The 22,500-nt window shown below is 43.5% G+C and overlaps 18 non-coding genes and 1 pseudogene across 18 annotated transcripts; all 19 read right to left on the reverse strand.

Annotated features, from left to right (window-relative positions):
- Positions 1 to 194: 194 nt before the first annotated feature.
- On the reverse strand, positions 195 to 313 carry LOC136756091 (5S ribosomal RNA). The gene has a single exon (XR_010818194.1). It is a non-coding gene; the product is annotated as a 5S ribosomal RNA (ribosomal RNA).
- A 1,055-nt stretch (positions 314 to 1,368) lies between these two features.
- On the reverse strand, positions 1,369 to 1,487 carry LOC136757864 (5S ribosomal RNA). The gene has a single exon (XR_010819680.1). It is a non-coding gene; the product is annotated as a 5S ribosomal RNA (ribosomal RNA).
- A 1,055-nt stretch (positions 1,488 to 2,542) lies between these two features.
- On the reverse strand, positions 2,543 to 2,671 carry LOC136757630 (uncharacterized; annotated as a pseudogene).
- Positions 2,672 to 3,737: 1,066 nt separating this feature from the next.
- Positions 3,738 to 3,856, reverse strand: LOC136756273 (5S ribosomal RNA). The gene has a single exon (XR_010818368.1). It is a non-coding gene; the product is annotated as a 5S ribosomal RNA (ribosomal RNA).
- A 1,055-nt stretch (positions 3,857 to 4,911) lies between these two features.
- On the reverse strand, positions 4,912 to 5,030 carry LOC136756274 (5S ribosomal RNA). Its single transcript, XR_010818369.1, has one exon. It is a non-coding gene; the product is annotated as a 5S ribosomal RNA (ribosomal RNA).
- Positions 5,031 to 6,085: 1,055 nt separating this feature from the next.
- Positions 6,086 to 6,204, reverse strand: LOC136757865 (5S ribosomal RNA). The gene has a single exon (XR_010819681.1). It is a non-coding gene; the product is annotated as a 5S ribosomal RNA (ribosomal RNA).
- Positions 6,205 to 7,270: 1,066 nt separating this feature from the next.
- On the reverse strand, positions 7,271 to 7,389 carry LOC136756886 (5S ribosomal RNA). The gene has a single exon (XR_010818940.1). It is a non-coding gene; the product is annotated as a 5S ribosomal RNA (ribosomal RNA).
- Positions 7,390 to 8,455: 1,066 nt separating this feature from the next.
- Positions 8,456 to 8,574, reverse strand: LOC136756720 (5S ribosomal RNA). Its single transcript, XR_010818784.1, has one exon. It is a non-coding gene; the product is annotated as a 5S ribosomal RNA (ribosomal RNA).
- Positions 8,575 to 9,640: 1,066 nt separating this feature from the next.
- On the reverse strand, positions 9,641 to 9,759 carry LOC136756766 (5S ribosomal RNA). Its single transcript, XR_010818827.1, has one exon. It is a non-coding gene; the product is annotated as a 5S ribosomal RNA (ribosomal RNA).
- A 1,066-nt stretch (positions 9,760 to 10,825) lies between these two features.
- Positions 10,826 to 10,944, reverse strand: LOC136756887 (5S ribosomal RNA). Its single transcript, XR_010818941.1, has one exon. It is a non-coding gene; the product is annotated as a 5S ribosomal RNA (ribosomal RNA).
- A 1,066-nt stretch (positions 10,945 to 12,010) lies between these two features.
- On the reverse strand, positions 12,011 to 12,129 carry LOC136757866 (5S ribosomal RNA). The gene has a single exon (XR_010819682.1). It is a non-coding gene; the product is annotated as a 5S ribosomal RNA (ribosomal RNA).
- A 1,055-nt stretch (positions 12,130 to 13,184) lies between these two features.
- LOC136756275 (5S ribosomal RNA) lies at positions 13,185 to 13,303 on the reverse strand. Its single transcript, XR_010818370.1, has one exon. It is a non-coding gene; the product is annotated as a 5S ribosomal RNA (ribosomal RNA).
- Positions 13,304 to 14,359: 1,056 nt separating this feature from the next.
- On the reverse strand, positions 14,360 to 14,478 carry LOC136757869 (5S ribosomal RNA). The gene has a single exon (XR_010819684.1). It is a non-coding gene; the product is annotated as a 5S ribosomal RNA (ribosomal RNA).
- Positions 14,479 to 15,544: 1,066 nt separating this feature from the next.
- LOC136757870 (5S ribosomal RNA) lies at positions 15,545 to 15,663 on the reverse strand. Its single transcript, XR_010819685.1, has one exon. It is a non-coding gene; the product is annotated as a 5S ribosomal RNA (ribosomal RNA).
- A 1,056-nt stretch (positions 15,664 to 16,719) lies between these two features.
- LOC136756528 (5S ribosomal RNA) lies at positions 16,720 to 16,838 on the reverse strand. The gene has a single exon (XR_010818606.1). It is a non-coding gene; the product is annotated as a 5S ribosomal RNA (ribosomal RNA).
- A 1,066-nt stretch (positions 16,839 to 17,904) lies between these two features.
- Positions 17,905 to 18,023, reverse strand: LOC136756276 (5S ribosomal RNA). Its single transcript, XR_010818371.1, has one exon. It is a non-coding gene; the product is annotated as a 5S ribosomal RNA (ribosomal RNA).
- Positions 18,024 to 19,089: 1,066 nt separating this feature from the next.
- On the reverse strand, positions 19,090 to 19,208 carry LOC136757871 (5S ribosomal RNA). The gene has a single exon (XR_010819686.1). It is a non-coding gene; the product is annotated as a 5S ribosomal RNA (ribosomal RNA).
- A 1,066-nt stretch (positions 19,209 to 20,274) lies between these two features.
- LOC136757872 (5S ribosomal RNA) lies at positions 20,275 to 20,393 on the reverse strand. The gene has a single exon (XR_010819687.1). It is a non-coding gene; the product is annotated as a 5S ribosomal RNA (ribosomal RNA).
- A 1,056-nt stretch (positions 20,394 to 21,449) lies between these two features.
- On the reverse strand, positions 21,450 to 21,568 carry LOC136757873 (5S ribosomal RNA). Its single transcript, XR_010819688.1, has one exon. It is a non-coding gene; the product is annotated as a 5S ribosomal RNA (ribosomal RNA).
- Positions 21,569 to 22,500: the final 932 nt, after the last annotated feature.

Below are 22,500 nucleotides of genomic sequence, written 5' to 3' on the forward strand. Positions count from 1 at the left end.
TTAGTCACTTCTAGCCATGATGCTCAATTTATTTACGAATGTACCCTAGTTACTAGGGACCGTTTACGTTGGAGAACAAGATCTATTGTATGCCTGTGTATTTGGGGAAGTCAAATCTGAAATAATGATGAAATTGCGTGTATCCAAAGTTAAAACTCGTGATTTGTCGCCCTCTGGTGTGTAAAAGATGCAAAAGCTTACAGCACCTGGTATTCCCAGGCAGTCTCCCATCCAAGTACTGACCAGGCCCGAGCCTGCTTAGCTTCCGAGATCGGACGAGATCGGGCGTTTTCAGGCTAGTATGGCCGTAAGCCAGGGAGGCTGTCCCTGACGCTCTACTTAAAGGGAAGGCAATATCCGTTTCTGCCGCTCATACTTGCAGTTGAACTGTCTCTCTACTCTAAAGTCCGGGACACACCAGCGCGCCGCAGACAGTCCCTGCTAACACGAAACGTTGTGGCAACGTTGTGCGTTAGCTGGGGTGCCACACCAGACCGGAACTATATTTTACAAAACGAACACATTGTCTTGATAATACAGCTGTAATTGAGTGCCTGACACGCCAGTCAAGCGCAATCTTGAGAAGGTGTGCATTTCAGTAAGGATTTCAATTGACATGCAGTATGAAACTGAAAGGAGGTTGCATCACTATGATGCATAACATTGCATGTATTGTATTTTCAAGTGTGTGCATTCATCCTGTTGTCATTTTGTTTTGAAAGCAGAAGAATCATTCAACAGGTTGCTGAGACAAATGTAAACCAGTAAAACATATGAAGAGAAACAAACCTTGAATATAAGTTCAGTTGTTTAAACATTTGACAAACTATGGTGAGGGGGTAAGAAAACACACAAATCCAGCAGCTCCTGTATTTCAATACACCAGAACCCAATATTATTGGCGAGTCGGGTAGTCCATCATCACAGTTCGAGGGCAGGCATCATTTCAGTAATTTCATCCCGTTGCATTCACATCCGTGCCTTGAATGAGATTGAATGTGATCTTTGCTCTCAAGTATGTTCCCAAGTTTTACACTTTCGTGCTTTGCATGAATGGGAATGGAACCGTGTGTGTTGAATGAGGCTCCTTGTGAGCACTGAACTTTGTCCGGTGGAGTTCCTTTTTGTGTTGCTGTAATTGTGTCATTTCTCGATGAGAAAGATTAGGCAACATTTAGTCACTTCTAGCCATGATGCTCAATTTATTTACGAATGTACCCTAGTTACTACGGACCGTTTACGTTGGAGAACAAGATCTATTGTATGCCTGTGTATTTGGGGAAGTCAAATCTGAAATAATGATGAAATTGCGTGTATCCAAAGTTAAAACTCGTGATTTGTCGCCCTCTGGTGTGTAAAAGATGCAAAAGCTTACAGCACCTGGTATTCCCAGGCGGTCTCCCATCCAAGTACTGACCAGGCCCGAGCCTGCTTAGCTTCCGAGATCGGACGAGATCGGGCGTATTCAGGCTAGTATGGCCGTAAGCCAGAGAGGCTGTCCCTGACGCTCTACTTAAAGGGAAGGCAATATCCGTTTCTGCCGCTCATACTTGCAGTTGAACTGTCTCTCTACTCTAAAGTCCGGGACACACCAGCGCGCCGCAGACAGTCCCTGCTAACACGAAACGTTGTGGCAACGTTGTGCGTTAGCTGGGGTGCCACACCAGACCGGAACTATATATTACAAAACGAACACATTGTCTTGATAAAACAGCTGTAATTGAGTGCCTGACACGCCAGTCAAGCGCAATCTTGAGAAGGTGTGCATTTCAGTAAGGATTTCAATTGACATGCAGTATGAAACTGAAAGGAGGTTGCATCACTATGATGCATAACATTGCATGTATTGTATTTTCAAGTGTGTGCATTCATCCTGTTGTCATTTTGTTTTGAAAGCAGAAGAATCATTCAACAGGTTGCTGAGACAAATGTAAACCAGTAAAACATATGAAGAGAAACAAACCTTGAATATAAGTTCAGTTGTTTAAACATTTGACAAACTATGGTGAGGGGGTAAGAAAACACACAAATCCAGCAGCTCCTGTATTTCAATACACCAGAACCCAATATTATTGGCGAGTCGGGTAGTCCATCATCACAGTTCGAGGGCAGGCATCATTTCAGTAATTTCATCCCGTTGCATTCACATCCGTGCCTTGAATGAGATTGAATGTGATCTTTGCTCTCAAGTATGTTCCCAAGTTTTACACTTTCGTGCTTTGCATGAATGGGAATGGAACCGTGTGTGTTGAATGAGGCTCCTTGTGAGCACTGAACTTTGTCCGGTGGAGTTCCTTTTTGTGTTGCTGTAATTGTGTCATTTCTCGATGAGAAAGATTAGGCAACATTTAGTCACTTCTAGCCATGATGCTCAATTTATTTATGAATGTACCCTAGTTACTAGGGACCGTTTACGTTGGAGAACAAGATCTATTGTATGCCTGTGTATTTGGGGAAGTCAAATCTGAAATAATGATGAAATTGCGTGTATCCAAAGTTAAAACTCGTGATTTGTCGCCCTCTGGTGTGTAAAAGATGCAAAAGCTTGCAGCTCCTGGTATTCCCAGGCGGTCTCCCATCCAAGTACTGACCAGGCCCGAGCCTGCTTAGCTTCCGAGATCGGACGAGATCGGACGAGATCGGGCGTATTCAGGCTAGTATGGCCGTAAGCCAGGGAGGCTGTCCCTGACGCTCTACTTAAAGGGAAGGCAATATCCGTTTCTGCCGTTCATACTTACAGTTGAACTGTCTCTCTACTCTAAAGCCCGGGACACACCAGCGCGCCGCAGACAGTCCCTGCTAACACGCCACGTTGTGGCAACATTGTGGCAACGTTGTGCGTTAGCTGGGGTGCCACACCAGACCGGAAATATATTTTACAAAACGAACACATTCTCTTGATAAAACAGCTGTAATTGAGTGCCTGACACGCCAGTCAAGCGCAATCTTGAGAAGGTGTGCATTTCAGTAAGGATTTCAATTGACATGCAGTATGAAACTGAAAGGAGGTTGCATCACTATGATGCATAACATTGCATGTATTGTATTTTCAAGTGTGTGCATTCATCCTGTTGTCATTTTGTTTTGAAAGCAGAAGAATCATTCAACAGGTTGCTGAGACAAATGTAAACCAGTAAAACAAATGAAGAGAAACAAACCTTGAATATAAGTTCAGTTGTTTAAACATTTGACAAACTATGGTGAGGGGGTAAGAAAACACACAAATCCAGCAGCTCCTGTATTTCAATACACCAGAACCCAATATTATTAGCGAGTCGGGTAGTCCATCATCACAGTTCGAGGGCAGGCATCATTTCAGTAATTTCATCCCGTTGCATTCACATCCGTGCCTTGAATGAGATTGAATGTGATCTTTGCTCTCAAGTATTTTCCCAAGTTTTACACTTTCGTGCTTTGCATGAATGGGAATGGAACCGTGTGTGTTGAATGAGGCTCCTTGTGAGCACTGAACTTTGTCCGGTGGAGTTCCTTTTTGTGTTGCTGTAATTGTGTCATTTCTCGATGAGAAAGATTAGGCAACATTTAGTCACTTCTAGCCATGTTGCTCAATTTATTTACGAATGTACACTAGTTACTAGGGACCGTTTACGTTGGAGAACAAGATCTATTCTATGCCTGTGTATTTGGGGAAGTCAAATCTGAAATAATGATGAAATTGCGTGTATCCAAAGTTAAAACTCGTGATTTGTCGCCCTCTGGTGTGTAAAAGATGCAAAAGCTTACAGCACCTGGTATTCCCAGGCGGTCTCCCATGCAAGTACTGACCAGGCCCGAGCCTGCTTAGCTTCCGAGATCGGACGAGATCGGGCGTATTCAGGCTAGTATGGCCGTAAGCCAGGGAGGCTGTCCCTGACCCTCTACTTAAAGGGAAGGCAATATCCGTTTCTGCCGCTCATACTTGCAATTGAACTGTCTCTCTACTCTAAAGTCCGGGACACACCAGCGCGCCGCAGACAGTCCCTGCTAACACGAAACGTTGTGGCAACGTTGTGCGTTAGCTGGGGTGCCACACCAGACCGGAACTATATATTACAAAACGAACACATTGTCTTGATAAAACAGCTGTAATTGAGTGCCTGACACGCCAGTCAAGCGCAATCTTGAGAAGGTGTGCATTTCAGTAAGGATTTCAATTGACATGCAGTATGAAACTGAAAGGAGGTTGCATCACTATGATGCATAACATTGCATGTATTGTATTTTCAAGTGTGTGCATTCATCCTGTTGTCATTTTGTTTTGAAAGCAGAAGAATCATTCAACAGGTTGCTGAGACAAATGTAAACCAGTAAAACATATGAAGAGAAACAAACCTTGAATATAAGTTCAGTTGTTTAAACATTTGACAAACTATGGTGAGGGGGTAAGAAAACACACAAATCCAGCAGCTCCTGTATTTCAATACACCAGAACCCAATATTATTGGCGAGTCGGGTAGTCCATCATCACAGTTCGAGGGCAGGCATCATTTCAGTAATTTCATCCCGTTGCATTCACATCCGTGCCTTGAATGAGATTGAATGTGATCTTTGCTCTCAAGTATGTTCCCAAGTTTTACACTTTCGTGCTTTGCATGAATGGGAATGGAACCGTGTGTGTTGAATGAGGCTCCTTGTGAGCACTGAACTTTGTCCGGTGGAGTTCCTTTTTGTGTTGCTGTAATTGTGTCATTTCTCGATGAGAAAGATTAGGCAACATTTAGTCACTTCTAGCCATGATGCTCAATTTATTTACGAATGTACACTAGTTACTAGGGACCGTTTACGTTGGAGAACAAGATCTATTCTATGCCTGTGTATTTGGGGAAGTCAAATCTGAAATAATGATGAAATTGCGTGTATCCAAAGTTAAAACTCGTGATTTGTCGCCCTCTGGTGTGTAAAAGATGCAAAAGCTTACAGCACCTGGTATTCCCAGGCGGTCTCCCATGCAAGTACTGACCAGGCCCGAGCCTGCTTAGCTTCCGAGATCGGACGAGATCGGGCGTATTCAGGCTAGTATGGCCGTAAGCCAGGGAGGCTGTCCCTGACCCTCTACTTAAAGGGAAGGCAATATCCGTTTCTGCCGCTCATACTTGCAATTGAACTGTCTCTCTACTCTAAAGTCCGGGACACACCAGCGCGCCGCAGACAGTCCCTGCTAACACGAAACGTTGTGGCAACGTTGTGCGTTAGCTGGGGTGCCACACCAGACCGGAACTATATATTACAAAACGAACACATTGTCTTGATAAAACAGCTGTAATTGAGTGCCTGACACGCCAGTCAAGCGCAATCTTGAGAAGGTGTGCATTTCAGTAAGGATTTCAATTGACATGCAGTATGAAACTGAAAGGAGGTTGCATCACTATGATGCATAACATTGCATGTATTGTATTTTCAAGTGTGTGCATTCATCCTGTTGTCATTTTGTTTTGAAAGCAGAAGAATCATTCAACAGGTTGCTGAGACAAATGTAAACCAGTAAAACATATGAAGAGAAACAAACCTTGAATATAAGTTCAGTTGTTTAAACATTTGACAAACTATGGTGAGGGGGTAAGAAAACACACAAATCCAGCAGCTCCTGTATTTCAATACACCAGAACCCAATATTATTGGCGAGTCGGGTAGTCCATCATCACAGTTCGAGGGCAGGCATCATTTCAGTAATTTCATCCCGTTGCATTCACATCCGTGCCTTGAATGAGATTGAATGTGATCTTTGCTCTCAAGTATGTTCCCAAGTTTTACACTTTCGTGCTTTGCATGAATGGGAATGGAACCGTGTGTGTTGAATGAAGCTCCTTGTGAGCACTGAACTATGTCCGGTGGAGTTCCTTTTTGTGTTGCTGTAATTGTGTCATTTCTCGATGAGAAAGATTAGGCAACATTTAGTCACTTCTAGCCATGATGCTCAATTTATTTACGAATGTACCCTAGTTACTAGGGACCGTTTACGTTGGAGAACAAGATCTATTGTATGCCTGTGTATTTGGGGAAGTCAAATCTGAAATAATGATGAAATTGCGTGTATCCAAAGTTAAAACTCGTGATTTGTCGCCCTCTGGTGTGTAAAAGATGCAAAAGCTTACAGCACCTGGTATTCCCAGGCGGTCTCCCATCCAAGTACTGACCAGGCCCGAGCCTGCTTAGCTTCCGAGATCGGACGAGATCGGGCGTATTCAGGCTAGTATGGCCGTAAGCCAGGGAGGCTGTCCCTGACGCTCTACTTAAAGGGAAGGCAATATCCGTTTCTGCCGTTCATACTTACAGTTGAACTGTCTCTCTACTCTAAAGCCCGGGACACACCAGCGCGCCGCAGACAGTCCCTGCTAACACGCCACGTTGTGGCAACATTGTGGCAACGTTGTGCGTTAGCTGGGGTGCCACACCAGACCGGAACTATATATTACAAAACGAACACATTCTCTTGATAAAACAGCTGTAATTGAGTGCCTGACACGCCAGTCAAGCGCAATCTTGAGAAGGTGTGCATTTCAGTAAGGATTTCAATTGACATGCAGTATGAAACTGAAAGGAGGTTGCATCACTATGATGCATAACATTGCATGTATTGTATTTTCAAGTGTGTGCATTCATCCTGTTGTCATTTTGTTTTGAAAGCAGAAGAATCATTCAACAGGTTGCTGAGACAAATGTAAACCAGTAAAACATATGAAGAGAAACAAACCTTGAATATAAGTTCAGTTGTTTAAACATTTGACAAACTATGGTGAGGGGGTAAGAAAACACACAAATCCAGCAGCTCCTGTATTTCAATACACCAGAACCCAATATTATTGGCGAGTCGGGTAGTCCATCATCACAGTTCGAGGGCAGGCATCATTTCAGTAATTTCATCCCGTTGCATTCACATCCGTGCCTTGAATGAGATTGAATGTGATCTTTGCTCTCAAGTATGTTCCCAAGTTTTACACTTTCGTGCTTTGCATGAATGGGAATGGAACCGTGTGTGTTGAATGAGGCTCCTTGTGAGCACTGAACTTTGTCCGGTGGAGTTCCTTTTTGTGTTGCTGTAATTGTGTCATTTCTCGATGAGAAAGATTAGGCAACATTTAGTCACTTCTAGCCATGATGCTCAATTTATTTACGAATGTACCCTAGTTACTAGGGACCGTTTACGTTGGAGAACAAGATCTATTGTATGCCTGTGTATTTGGGGAAGTCAAATCTGAAATAATGATGAAATTGCGTGTATCCAAAGTTAAAACTCGTGATTTGTCGCCCTCTGGTGTGTAAAAGATGCAAAAGCTTACAGCACCTGGTATTCCCAGGCGATCTCCCATCCAAGTACTGACCAGGCCCGAGCCTGCTTGGCTTCCGAGATCGGACGAGATCGGGCGTATTCAGGCTAGTATGGCCGTAAGCCAGGGAGGCTGTCCCTGACGCTCTACTTAAAGGGAAGGCAATATCCGTTTCTGCCGCTCATACTTGCAAATTAACTGTCTCTCTACTCTAAAGTCCGGGACACACCAGCGCGCCGCAGACAGTCCCTGCTAACACGAAACGTTGTGGCAACATTGTGGCAACGTTGTGCGTTAGCTGGGGTGCCACACCAGACCGGAACTATATATTACAAAACGAACACATTGTATTGATAAAACAGCTGTAATTGAGTGCCTGACACGCCAGTCAAGCGCAATCTTGAGAAGGTGTGCATTTCAGTAAGGATTTCAATTGACATGCAGTATGAAACTGAAAGGAGGTTGCATCACTATGATGCATAACATTGCATGTATTGTATTTTCAAGTGTGTGCATTCATCCTGTTGTCATTTTGTTTTGAAAGCAGAAGAATCATTCAACAGGTTGCTGAGACAAATGTAAACCAGTAAAACATATGAAGAGAAACAAACCTTGAATATAAGTTCAGTTGTTTAAACATTTGACAAACTATGGTGAGGGGGTAAGAAAACACACAAATCCAGCAGCTCCTGTATTTCAATACACCAGAACCCAATATTATTGGCGAGTCGGGTAGTCCATCATCACAGTTCGAGGGCAGGCATCATTTCAGTAATTTCATCCCGTTGCATTCTCATCCGTGCCTTGAATGAGATTGAATGTGATCTTTGCTCTCAAGTATGTTCCCAAGTTTTACACTTTCGTGCTTTGCATGAATGGGAATGGAACCGTGTGTGTTGAATGAGGCTCCTTGTGAGCACTGAACTTTGTCCGGTGGAGTTCCTTTTTGTGTTGCTGTAATTGTGTCATTTCTCGATGAGAAAGATTAGGCAACATTTAGTCACTTCTAGCCATGATGCTCAATTTATTTACGAATGTACCCTAGTTACTAGGGACCGTTTACGTTGGAGAACAAGATCTATTGTATGCCTGTGTATTTGGGGAAGTCAAATCTGAAATAATGATGAAATTGCGTGTATCCAAAGTTAAAACTAGTGATTTGTCGCCCTCTGGTGTGTAAAAGATGCAAAAGCTTACAGCACCTGGTATTCCCAGGCGGTCTCCCATCCAAGTACTGACCAGGCCCGAGCCTGCTTAGTTTCCGAGATCGGACGAGATCGGGCGTATTCAGGCTAGTATGGCCGTAAGCCATGGAGGCTGTCCCTGACGCTCTACTTAAAGGGAAGGCAATATTCATTTCCGCCGTTCATACTTACAGTTGAACTGTCTCTCTACTCTAAAGCCCGGGACACACCAGCGCGCCGCAGACAGTCCCTGCTAACACGCCACGTTGTGGCAACATTGTGGCAACGTTGTGCGTTAGCTGGGGTGCCACACCAGACCGGAACTATATATTACAAAACGAACACATTGTCTTGATAATACAGCTGTAATTGAGTGCCTGACACGCCAGTCAAGCGCAATCTTGAGAAGGTGTGCATTTCAGTAAGGATTTCAATTGACATGCAGTATGAAACTGAAAGGAGGTTGCATCACTATGATGCATAACATTGCATGTATTGTATTTTCAAGTGTGTGCATTCATCCTGTTGTCATTTTGTTTTGAAAGCAGAAGAATCATTCAACAGGTTGCTGAGACAAATGTAAACCAGTAAAACATATGAAGAGAAACAAACCTTGAATATAAGTTCAGTTGTTTAAACATTTGACAAACTATGGTGAGGGGGTAAGAAAACACACAAATCCAGCAGCTCCTGTATTTCAATACACCAGAACCCAATATTATTGGCGAGTCGGGTAGTCCATCATCACAGTTCGAGGGCAGGCATCATTTCAGTAATTTCATCCCGTTGCATTCACATCCGTGCCTTGAATGAGATTGAATGTGATCTTTGCTCTCAAGTATGTTCCCAAGTTTTACACTTTCGTGCTTTGCATGAATGGGAATGGAACCGTGTGTGTTGAATGAGGCTCCTTGTGAGCACTGAACTTTGTCCGGTGGAGTTCCTTTTTGTGTTGCTGTAATTGTGTCATTTCTCGATGAGAAAGATTAGGCAACATTTAGTCACTTCTAGCCATGATGCTCAATTTATTTACGAATGTACCCTAGTTACTAGGGACCGTTTACGTTGGAGAACAAGATCTATTGTATGCCTGTGTATTTGGGGAAGTCAAATCTGAAATAATGATGAAATTGCGTGTATCCAAAGTTAAAACTCGTGATTTGTCGCCCTCTGGTGTGTAAAAGATGCAAAAGCTTACAGCACCTGGTATTCCCAGGCGGTCTCCCATGCAAGTACTGACCAGGCCCGAGCCTGCTTAGCTTCCGAGATCGGACGAGATCGGGCGTATTCAGACTAGTATGGCCGTAAGCCAGGAATGCTGTCCCTGACGCTCTACTTAAAGGGAAGGCAATATCCGTTTCTGCCGTTCATACTTACAGTTGAACTGTCTCTCTACTCTAAAGCCCGGGACACACCAGCGCGCCGCAGACAGTCCCTGCTAACACGCCACGTTGTGGCAACATTGTGGCAACGTTGTGCGTTAGCTGGGGTGCCACACCAGACCGGAACTATATTTTACAAAACGAACACATTGTCTTGATAATACAGCTGTAATTGAGTGCCTGACATGCCAGTCAAGCGCAATCTTGAGAAGGTGTGCATTTCAGTAAGGATTTCAATTGACATGCAGTATGAAACTGAAAGGAGGTTGCATCACTATGATGCATAACATTGCATGTATTGTATTTTCAAGTGTGTGCATTCATCCTGTTGTCATTTTGTTTTGAAAGCAGAAGAATCATTCAACAGGTTGCTGAGACAAATGTAAACCAGTAAAACATATGAAGAGAAACAAACCTTGAATATAAGTTCAGTTGTTTAAACATTTGACAAACTATGGTGAGGGGGTAAGAAAACACACAAATCCAGCAGCTCCTGTATTTCAATACACCAGAACCCAATATTATTGGCGAGTCGGGTAGTCCATCATCACAGTTCGAGGGCAGGCATCTTTTCAGTAATTTCATCCCGTTGCATTCACATCCGTGCCTTGAATGAGATTGAATGTGATCTTTGCTCTCAAGTATGTTCCCAAGTTTTACACTTTCGTGCTTTGCATGAATGGGAATGGAACCGTGTGTGTTGAATGAGGCTCCTTGTGAGCACTGATCTTTGTCCGGTGGAGTTCCTTTTTGTGTTGCTGTAATTGTGTCATTTCTCGATGAGAAAGATTAGGCAACATTTAGTCACTTCTAGCCATGATGCTCAATTTATTTACGAATGTACCCTAGTTACTAGGGACCGTTTACGTTGGAGAACAAGATCTATTGTATGCCTGTGTATTTGGGGAAGTCAAATCTGAAATAATGATGAAATTGCGTGTATCCAAAGTTAAAACTCGTGATTTGTCGCCCTCTGGTGTGTAAAAGATGCAAAAGCTTACAGCACCTGGTATTCCCAGGCGATCTCCCATCCAAGTACTGACCAGGCCCGAGCCTGCTTGGCTTCCGAGATCGGACGAGATCGGGCGTATTCAGGCTAGTATGGCCGTAAGCCAGGGAGGCTGTCCCTGACGCTCTACTTAAAGGGAAGGCAATATCCGTTTCTGCCGCTCATACTTGCAAATTAACTGTCTCTCTACTCTAAAGTCCGGGACACACCAGCGCGCCGCAGACAGTCCCTGCTAACACGAAACGTTGTGGCAACATTGTGGCAACGTTGTGCGTTAGCTGGGGTGCCACACCAGACCGGAACTATATTTTACAAAACGAACACATTGTCTTGATAATACAGCTGTAATTGAGTGCCTGACATGCCAGTCAAGCGCAATCTTGAGAAGGTGTGCATTTCAGTAAGGATTTCAATTGACATGCAGTATGAAACTGAAAGGAGGTTGCATCACTATGATGCATAACATTGCATGTATTGTATTTTCAAGTGTGTGCATTCATCCTGTTGTCATTTTGTTTTGAAAGCAGAAGAATCATTCAACAGGTTGCTGAGACAAATGTAAACCAGTAAAACATATGAAGAGAAACAAACCTTGAATATAAGTTCAGTTGTTTAAACATTTGACAAACTATGGTGAGGGGGTAAGAAAACACACAAATCCAGCAGCTCCTGTATTTCAATACACCAGAACCCAATATTATTGGCGAATCGGGTAGTCCATCATCACAGTTCGAGGGCAGGCATCTTTTCAGTAATTTCATCCCGTTGCATTCACATCCGTGCCTTGAATGAGATTGAATGTGATCTTTGCTCTCAAGTATGTTCCCAAGTTTTACACTTTCGTGCTTTGCATGAATGGGAATGGAACCGTGTGTGTTGAATGAGGCTCCTTGTGAGCACTGATCTTTGTCCGGTGGAGTTCCTTTTTGTGTTGCTGTAATTGTGTCATTTCTCGATGAGAAAGATTAGGCAACATTTAGTCACTTCTAGCCATGATGCTCAATTTATTTACGAATGTACCCTAGTTACTAGGGACCGTTTACGTTGGAGAACAAGATCTATTGTATGCCTGTGTATTTGGGGAAGTCAAATCTGAAATAATGATGAAATTGCGTGTATCCAAAGTTAAAACTCGTGATTTGTCGCGCTCTGGTGTGTAAAAGATGCAAAAGCTTACAGCACCTGGTATTCCCAGGCGGTCTCCCATCCAAGTACTGACCAGGCCCGAGCCTGCTTAGCTTCCGAGATCGGACGAGATCGGGCGTATTCAGGCTAGTATGGCCGTAAGCCAGGGAGGCTGTCCCTGACGCTCTACTTAAAGGGATGGCAATATCCGTTTCTGCCGTTCATACTTACAGTTGAACTGTCTCTCTACTCTAAAGCCCGGGACACACCAGCGCGCCGCAGACAGTCCCTGCTAACACGAAACGTTGTGGCAACGTTGTGCGTTAGCTGGGGTGCCACACCAGACCGGAACTATATATTACAAAACGAACACATTGTCTTGATAAAACAGCTGTAATTGAGTGCCTGACACGCCAGTCAAGTGCAATCTTGAGAAGGTGTGCATTTCAGTAAGGATTTCAATTGACATGCAGTATGAAACTGAAAGGAGGTTGCATCACTATGATGCATAACATTGCATGTATTGTATTTTCAAGTGTGTGCATTCATCCTGTTGTCATTTTGTTTTGAAAGCAGAAGAATCATTCAACAGGTTGCTGAGACAAATGTAAACCAGTAAAACATATGAAGAGAAACAAACCTTGAATATAAGTTCAGTTGTTTAAACATTTGACAAACTATGGTGAGGGGGTAAGAAAACACACAAATCCAGCAGCTCCTGTATTTCAATACACCAGAACCCAATATTATTGGCGAGTCGGGTAGTCCATCATCACAGTTCGAGGGCAGGCATCATTTCAGTAATTTCATCCCGTTGCATTCACATCCGTGCCTTGAATGAGATTGAATGTGATCTTTGCTCTCAAGTATGTTCCCAAGTTTTACACTTTCGTGCTTTGCATGAATGGGAATGGAACCGTGTGTGTTGAATGAAGCTCCTTGTGAGCACTGAACTTTGTCCGGTGGAGTTCCTTTTTGTGTTGCTGTAATTGTGTCATTTCTCGATGAGAAAGATTAGGCAACATTTAGTCACTTCTAGCCATGATGCTCAATTTATTTACGAATGTACCCTAGTTACTAGGGACCGTTTACGTTGGAGAACAAGATCTATTGTATGCCTGTGTATTTGGGGAAGTCAAATCTGAAATAATGATGAAATTGCGTGTATCCAAAGTTAAAACTCGTGATTTGTCGCCCTCTGGTGTGTAAAAGATGCAAAAGCTTACAGCACCTGGTATTCCCAGGCGGTCTCCCATGCAAGTACTGACCAGGCCCGAGCCTGCTTAGCTTCCGAGATCGGACGAGATCGGGCGTATTCAGGCTAGTATGGCCGTAAGCCAGGGAGGCTGTCCCTGACGCTCTACTTAAAGGGAAGGCAATATCCGTTTCTGCCGTTCATACTTACAGTTGAACTGTCTCTCTACTCTAAAGCCCGGGACACACCAGCGCGCCGCAGACAGTCCCTGCTAATATGCCACGTTGTGGCAACGTTGTGCGTTAGCTGGGGTGCCACACCAGACCGGAACTATATTTTACAAAACGAACACATTTGTCTTGATAAAACAGCTGTAATTGAGTGCCTGACACGCCAGTCAAGCGCAATCTTGAGAAGGTGTGCATTTCAGTAAGGATTTCAATTGACATGCAGTATGAAACTGAAAGGAGGTTGCATCACTATGATGCATAACATTGCATGTATTGTATTTTCAAGTGTGTGCATTCATCCTGTTGTCATTTTGTTTTGAAAGCAGAAGAATCATTCAACAGGTTGCTGAGACAAATGTAAACCAGTAAAACATATGAAGAGAAACAAACCTTGAATATAAGTTCAGTTGTTTAAACATTTGACAAACTATGGTGAGGGGGTAAGAAAACACACAAATCCAGCAGCTCCTGTATTTCAATACACCAGAACCCAATATTATTGGCGAGTCGGGTAGTCCATCATCACAGTTCGAGGGCAGGCATCATTTCAGTAATTTCATCCCGTTGCATTCACATCCGTGCCTTGAATGAGATTGAATGTGATCTTTGCTCTCAAGTATGTTCCCAAGTTTTACACTTTCGTGCTTTACATGAATGGGAATGGAACCGTGTGTGTTGAATGAGGCTCCTTGTGAGCACTGAACTTTGTCCGGTGGAGTTCCTTTTTGTGTTGCTGTAATTGTGTCATTTCTCGATGAGAAAGATTAGGCAACATTTAGTCACTTCTAGCCATGATGCTCAATTTATTTACGAATGTACCCTAGTTACTAGGGACCGTTTACGTTGGAGAACAAGATCTATTGTATGCCTGTGTATTTGGGGAAGTCAAATCTGAAATAATGATGAAATTGCGTGTATCCAAAGTTAAAACTCGTGATTTGTCGCGCTCTGGTGTGTAAAAGATGCAAAAGCTTACAGCACCTGGTATTCCCAGGCGGTCTCCCATCCAAGTACTGACCAGGCCCGAGCCTGCTTAGCTTCCGAGATCGGACGAGATCGGGCGTATTCAGGCTAGTATGGCCGTAAGCCAGGGAGGCTGTCCCTGACGCTCTACTTAAAGGGAAGGCAATATCCGTTTCTGCCGTTCATACTTACAGTTGAACTGTCTCTCTACTCTAAAGCCCGGGACACACCAGCGCGCCGCAGACAGTCCCTGCTAACACGCCACGTTGTGGCAACATTGTGGCAACGTTGTGCGTTAGCTGGGGTGCCACACCAGACCGGAACTATATATTACAAAACGAACACATTGTCTTGATAAAACAGCTGTAATTGAGTGCCTGACACGCCAGTCAAGCGCAATCTTGAGAAGGTGTGCATTTCAGTAAGGATTTCAATTGACATGCAGTATGAAACTGAAAGGAGGTTGCATCACTATGATGCATAACATTGCATGTATTGTATTTTCAAGTGTGTGCATTCATCCTGTTGTCATTTTGTTTTGAAAGCAGAAGAATCATTCAACAGGTTGCTGAGACAAATGTAAACCAGTAAAACATATGAAGAGAAACAAACCTTGAATATAAGTTCAGTTGTTTAAACATTTGACAAACTATGGTGAGGGGGTAAGAAAACACACAAATCCAGCAGCTCCTGTATTTCAATACACCAGAACCCAATATTATTGGCGAGTCGGGTAGTCCATCATCACAGTTCGAGGGCAGGCATCATTTCAGTAATTTCATCCCGTTGCATTCACATCCGTGCCTTGAATGAGATTGAATGTGATCTTTGCTCTCAAGTATGTTCCCAAGTTTTACACTTTCGTGCTTTGCATGAATGGGAATGGAACCGTGTGTGTTGAATGAGGCTCCTTGTGAGCACTGAACTTTGTCCGGTGGAGTTCCTTCTTGTGTTGCTGTAATTGTGTCATTTCTCGATGAGAAAGATTAGGCAACATTTAGTCACTTCTTGCCATGATGCTCAATTTATTTACGAATGTACCCTAGTTACTAGGGACCGTTTACGTTGGAGAACAAGATCTATTGTATGCCTGTGTATTTGGGGAAGTCAAATCTGAAATAATGATGAAATTGCGTGTATCCAAAGTTAAAACTCGTGATTTGTCGCCCTCTGGTGTGTAAAAGATGCAAAAGCTTACAGCACCTGGTATTCCCAGGCGGTCTCCCATCCAAGTACTGACCAGGCCCGAGCCTGCTTAGCTTCCGAGATCGGACGAGATCGGGCGTATTCAGGCTAGTATGGCCGTAAGCCAGGGAGGCTGTCCCTGACGCTCTACTTAAAGGGAAGGCAATATCCGTTTCTGCCGTTCATACTTACAGTTGAACTGTCTCTCTACTCTAAAGCCCGGGACACACCAGCGCGCCGCAGACAGTCCCTGCTAATATGCCACGTTGTGGCAACGTTGTGCGTTAGCTGGGGTGCCACACCAGACCGGAACTATATTTTACAAAACGAACACATTTGTCTTGATAAAACAGCTGTAATTGAGTGCCTGACACGCCAGTCAAGCGCAATCTTGAGAAGGTGTGCATTTCAGTAAGGATTTCAATTGACATGCAGTATGAAACTGAAAGGAGGTTGCATCACTATGATGCATAACATTGCATGTATTGTATTTTCAAGTGTGTGCATTCATCCTGTTGTCATTTTGTTTTGAAAGCAGAAGAATCATTCAACAGGTTGCTGAGACAAATGTAAACCAGTAAAACATATGAAGAGAAACAAACCTTGAATATAAGTTCAGTTGTTTAAACATTTGACAAACTATGGTGAGGGGGTAAGAAAACACACAAATCCAGCAGCTCCTGTATTTCAATACACCAGAACCCAATATTATTGGCGAGTCGGGTAGTCCATCATCACAGTTCGAGGGCAGGCATCATTTCAGTAATTTCATCCCGTTGCATTCACATCCGTGCCTTGAATGAGATTGAATGTGATCTTTGCTCTCAAGTATGTTCCCAAGTTTTACACTTTCGTGCTTTACATGAATTGGAATGGAACCGTGTGTGTTGAATGAGGCTCCTTGTGAGCACTGATCTTTGTCCGGTGGAGTTCCTTTTTGTGTTGCTGTAATTGTGTCATTTCTCGATGAGAAAGATTAGGCAACATTTAGTCACTTCTAGCCATGATGCTCAATTTATTTACGAATGTACCCTAGTTACTAGGGACCGTTTACGTTGGAGAACAAGATCTATTGTATGCCTGTGTATTTGGGGAAGTCAAATCTGAAATAATGATGAAATTGCGTGTATCCAAAGTTAAAACTCGTGATTTGTCGCGCTCTGGTGTGTAAAAGATGCAAAATCTTACAGCACCTGGTATTCCCAGGCGGTCTCCCATCCAAGTACTGACCAGGCCCGAGCCTGCTTAGCTTCCGAGATCGGACGAGATCGGGCGTATTCAGGCTAGTATGGCCGTAAGCCAGGGAGGCTGTCCCTGACGCTCTACTTAAAGGGAAGGCAATATCCGTTTCTGCCGTTCATACTTACAGTTGAACTGTCTCTCTACTCTAAAGCCCGGGACACACCAGCGCGCCGCAGACAGTCCCTGCTAACACGCCACGTTGTGGCAACATTGTGGCAACGTTGTGCGTTAGCTGGGGTGCCACACCAGACCGGAACTATATATTACAATACGAACACATTGTCTTGATAATACAGCTGTAATTGAGTGCCTGACACGCCAGTCAAGCTCAATCTTGAGAAGGTGTGCATTTCAATAAGGATTTCAATTGACATACAGTATGAAACTGAAAGGAGGTTGCATCACTATGATGCATAACATTGCATGTATTGTATTTTCAAGTGTGTGCATTCATCCTGTTGTCATTTTGTTTTGAAAGCAGAAGAATCATTCAACAGGTTGCTGAGACAAATGTAAACCAGTAAAACATATGAAGAGAAACAAACCTTGAATATAAGTTCAGTTGTTTAAACATTTGACAAACTATGGTGAGGGGGTAAGAAAACACACAAATCCAGCAGCTCCTGTATTTCAATACACCAGAACCCAATATTATTGGCGAGTCGGGTAGTCCATCATCACAGTTCGAGGGCAGGCATCATTTCAGTAATTTCATCCCGTTGCATTCACATCCGTGCCTTGAATGAGATTGAATGTAATCTTTGCTCTCAAGTATGTTCCCAAGTTTTACACTTTCGTGCTTTGCATGAATGGGAATGGAACCGTGTGTGTTGAATGAGGCTCCTTGTGAGCACTGAACTTTGTCCGGTGGAGTTCCTTTTTGTGTTGCTGTAATTGTGTCATTTCTCGATGAGAAAGATTAGGCAACATTTAGTCACTTCTAGCCATGATGCTCAATTTATTTACGAATGTACCCTAGTTACTAGGGACCGTTTACGTTGGAGAACAAGATCTATTGTATGCCTGTGTATTTGGGGAAGTCAAATCTGAAATAATGATGAAATTGCGTGTATCCAAAGTTAAAACTCGTGATTTGTCGCCCTCTGGTGTGTAAAAGATGCAAAAGCTTACAGCACCTGGTATTCCCAGGCGGTCTCCCATGCAAGTACTGACCAGGCCCGAGCCTGCTTAGCTTCCGAGATCGGACGAGATCGGGCGTATTCAGGCTAGTATGGCCGTAAGCCAGAAATGCTGTCCCTGACGCTCTACTTAAAGGGAAGGCAATATCCGTTTCTGCCGTTCATACTTACAGTTGAACTGTCTCTCTACTCTAAAGCCCGGGACACACCAGCGCGCCGCAGACAGTCCCTGCTAACACGCCACGTTGTGGCAACATTGTGGCAACGTTGTGCGTTAGCTGGGGTGCCACACCAGACCGGAACTATATTTTACAAAACGAACACATTGTCTTGATAATACAGCTGTAATTGAGTGCCTGACATGCCAGTCAAGCGCAATCTTGAGAAGGTGTGCATTTCAGTAAGGATTTCAATTGACATGCAGTATGAAACTGAAAGGAGGTTGCATCACTATGATGCATAACATTGCATGTATTGTATTTTCAAGTGTGTGCATTCATCCTGTTGTCATTTTGTTTTGAAAGCAGAAGAATCATTCAACAGGTTGCTGAGACAAATGTAAACCAGTAAAACATATGAAGAGAAACAAACCTTGAATATAAGTTCAGTTGTTTAAACATTTGACAAACTATGGTGAGGGGGTAAGAAAACACACAAATCCAGCAGCTCCTGTATTTCAATACACCAGAACCCAATATTATTGGCGAGTCGGGTAGTCCATCATCACAGTTCGAGGGCAGGCATCTTTTCAGTAATTTCATCCCGTTGCATTCACATCCGTGCCTTGAATGAGATTGAATGTGATCTTTGCTCTCAAGTATGTTCCCAAGTTTTACACTTTCGTGCTTTGCATGAATGGGAATGGAACCGTGTGTGTTGAATGAGGCTCCTTGTGAGCACTGAACTTTGTCCGGTGGAGTTCCTTTTTGTGTTGCTGTAATTGTGTCATTTCTCGATGAGAAAGATTAGGCAACATTTAGTCACTTCTAGCCATGATGCTCAATTTATTTACGAATGTACCCTAGTTACTAGGGACCGTTTACGTTGGAGAACAAGATCTATTGTATGCCTGTGTATTTGGGGAAGTCAAATCTGAAATAATGATGAAATTGCGTGTATCCAAAGTTAAAACTCGTGATTTGTCGCGCTCTGGTGTGTAAAAGATGCAAAAGCTTACAGCACCTGGTATTCCCAGGCGGTCTCCCATCCAAGTACTGACCAGGCCCGAGCCTGCTTAGCTTCCGAGATCGGACGAGATCGGGCGTATTCAGGCTAGTATGGCCGTAAGCCATGAATGCTGTCCCTGACGCTCTACTTAAAGGGAAGGCAATATCCGTTTCTGCCGTTCATACTTACAGTTGAACTGTCTCTCTACTCTAAAGCCCGGGACACACCAGCGCGCCGCAGACAGTCCCTGCTAACACGCCACGTTGTGGCAACATTGTGGCAACGTTGTGCGTTAGCTGGGGTGCCACACCAGACCGGAACTATATTTTACAAAACGAACACATTGTCTTGATAATACAGCTGTAATTGAGTGCCTGACATGCCAGTCAAGCGCAATCTTGAGAAGGTGTGCATTTCAGTAAGGATTTCAATTGACATGCAGTATGAAACTGAAAGGAGGTTGCATCACTATGATGCATAACATTGCATGTATTGTATTTTCAAGTGTGTGCATTCATCCTGTTGTCATTTTGTTTTGAAAGCAGAAGAATCATTCAACAGGTTGCTGAGACAAATGTAAACCAGTAAAACATATGAAGAGAAACAAACCTTGAATATAAGTTCAGTTGTTTAAACATTTGACAAACTATGGTGAGGGGGTAAGAAAACACACAAATCCAGCAGCTCCTGTATTTCAATACACCAGAACCCAATATTATTGGCGAGTCGGGTAGTCCATCATCACAGTTCGAGGGCAGGCATCTTTTCAGTAATTTCATCCCGTTGCATTCACATCCGTGCCTTGAATGAGATTGAATGTGATCTTTGCTCTCAAGTATGTTCCCAAGTTTTACACTTTCGTGCTTTGCATGAATGGGAATGGAACCGTGTGTGTTGAATGAGGCTCCTTGTGAGCACTGATCTTTGTCCGGTGGAGTTCCTTTTTGTGTTGCTGTAATTGTGTCATTTCTCGATGAGAAAGATTAGGCAACATTTAGTCACTTCTAGCCATGATGCTCAATTTATTTACGAATGTACCCTAGTTACTAGGGACCGTTTACGTTGGAGAACAAGATCTATTGTATGCCTGTGTATTTGGGGAAGTCAAATCTGAAATAATGATGAAATTGCGTGTATCCAAAGTTAAAACTCGTGATTTGTCGCGCTCTGCTGTGTAAAAGATGCAAAAGCTTACAGCACCTGGTATTCCCAGGCGGTCTCCCATCCAAGTACTGACCAGGCCCGAGCCTGCTTAGCTTCCGAGATCGGACGAGATCGGGCGTATTCAGGCTAGTATGGCCGTAAGCCAGGGAGGCTGTCCCTGACGCTCTATTTAAAGGGATGGCAATATCCGTTTCTGCCGTTCATACTTACAGTTGAACTGTCTCTCTACTCTAAAGCCCGGGACACACCAGCGCGCCGCAGACAGTCCCTGCTAATATGCCACGTTGTGGCAACGTTGTGCGTTAGCTGGGGTGCCACACCAGACCGGAACTATATTTTACAAAACGAACACATTTGTCTTGATAAAACAGCTGTAATTGAGTGCCTGACACGCCAGTCAAGCGCAATCTTGAGAAGGTGTGCATTTCAGTAAGGATTTCAATTGACATGCAGTATGAAACTGAAAGGAGGTTGCATCACTATGATGCATAACATTGCATGTATTGTATTTTCAAGTGTGTGCATTCATCCTGTTGTCATTTTGTTTTGAAAGCAGAAGAATCATTCAACAGGTTGCTGAGACAAATGTAAACCAGTAAAACATATGAAGAGAAACAAACCTTGAATATAAGTTCAGTTGTTTAAACATTTGACAAACTATGGTGAGGGGGTAAGAAAACACACAAATCCAGCAGCTCCTGTATTTCAATACACCAGAACCCAATATTATTGGCGAGTCGGGTAGTCCATCATCACAGTTCGAGGGCAGGCATCATTTCAGTAATTTCATCCCGTTGCATTCACATCCGTGCCTTGAATGAGATTGAATGTGATCTTTGCTCTCAAGTATGTTCCCAAGTTTTACACTTTCGTGCTTTGCATGAATGGGAATGGAACCGTGTGTGTTGAATGAGGCTCCTTGTGAGCACTGATCTTTGTCCGGTGGAGTTCCTTTTTGTGTTGCTGTAATTGTGTCATTTCTCGATGAGAAAGATTAGGCAACATTTAGTCACTTCTAGCCATGATGCTCAATTTATTTACGAATGTACCCTAGTTACTAGGGACCGTTTACGTTGGAGAACAAGATCTATTGTATGCCTGTGTATTTGGGGAAGTCAAATCTGAAATAATGATGAAATTGCGTGTATCCAAAGTTAAAACTCGTGATTTGTCGCGCTCTGGTGTGTAAAAGATGCAAAAGCTTACAGCACCTGGTATTCCCAGGCGGTCTCCCATCCAAGTACTGACCAGGCCCGAGCCTGCTTAGCTTCCGAGATCGGACGAGATCGGGCGTATTCAGGCTAGTATGGCCGTAAGCCAGGGAGGCTGTCCCTGACGCTCTACTTAAAGGGATGGCAATATCCGTTTCTGCCGTTCATACTTACAGTTGAACTGTCTCTCTACTCTAAAGCCCGGGACACACCAGCGCGCCGCAGACAGTCCCTGCTAATATGCCACGTTGTGGCAACGTTGTGCGTTAGCTGGGGTGCCACACCAGACCGGAACTATATTTTACAAAACGAACACATTGTCTTGATAATACAGCTGTAATTGAGTGCCTGACACGCCAGTCAAGCGCAATCTTGAGAAGGTGTGCATTTCAGTAAGGATTTCAATTGACATGCAGTATGAAACTGAAAGGAGGTTGCATCACTATGATGCATAACATTGCATGTATTGTATTTTCAAGTGTGTGCATTCATCCTGTTGTCATTTTGTTTTGAAAGCAGAAGAATCATTCAACAGGTTGCTGAGACAAATGTAAACCAGTAAAACATATGAAGAGAAACAAACCTTGAATATAAGTTCAGTTGTTTAAACATTTGACAAACTATGGTGAGGGGGTAAGAAAACACACAAATCCAGCAGCTCCTGTATTTCAATACACCAGAACCCAATATTATTGGCGAGTCGGGTAGTCCATCATCACAGTTCGAGGGTAGGCATCATTTCAGTAATTTCATCCCGTTGCATTCACATCCGTGCATTGAATGAGATTGAATGTGATCTTTGCTCTCAAGTATGTTCCCAAGTTTTACACTTTCGTGCTTTGCATGAATGGGAATGGAACCGTGTGTGTTGAATGAGGCTCCTTGTGAGCACTGAACTTTGTCCGGTGGAGTTCCTTTTTGTGTTGCTGTAATTGTATCATTTCTCGATGAGAAAGATTAGGCAACATTTAGTCACTTCTAGCCATGATGCTCAATTTATTTACGAATGTACCCTAGTTACTAGGGACCGTTTACGTTG

The sequence above is a fragment of the Amia ocellicauda genome, chromosome 8, assembly GCF_036373705.1.
Source record: "Amia ocellicauda isolate fAmiCal2 chromosome 8, fAmiCal2.hap1, whole genome shotgun sequence".
Taxonomy (NCBI): Eukaryota; Metazoa; Chordata; class Actinopteri; order Amiiformes; family Amiidae; genus Amia; species Amia ocellicauda.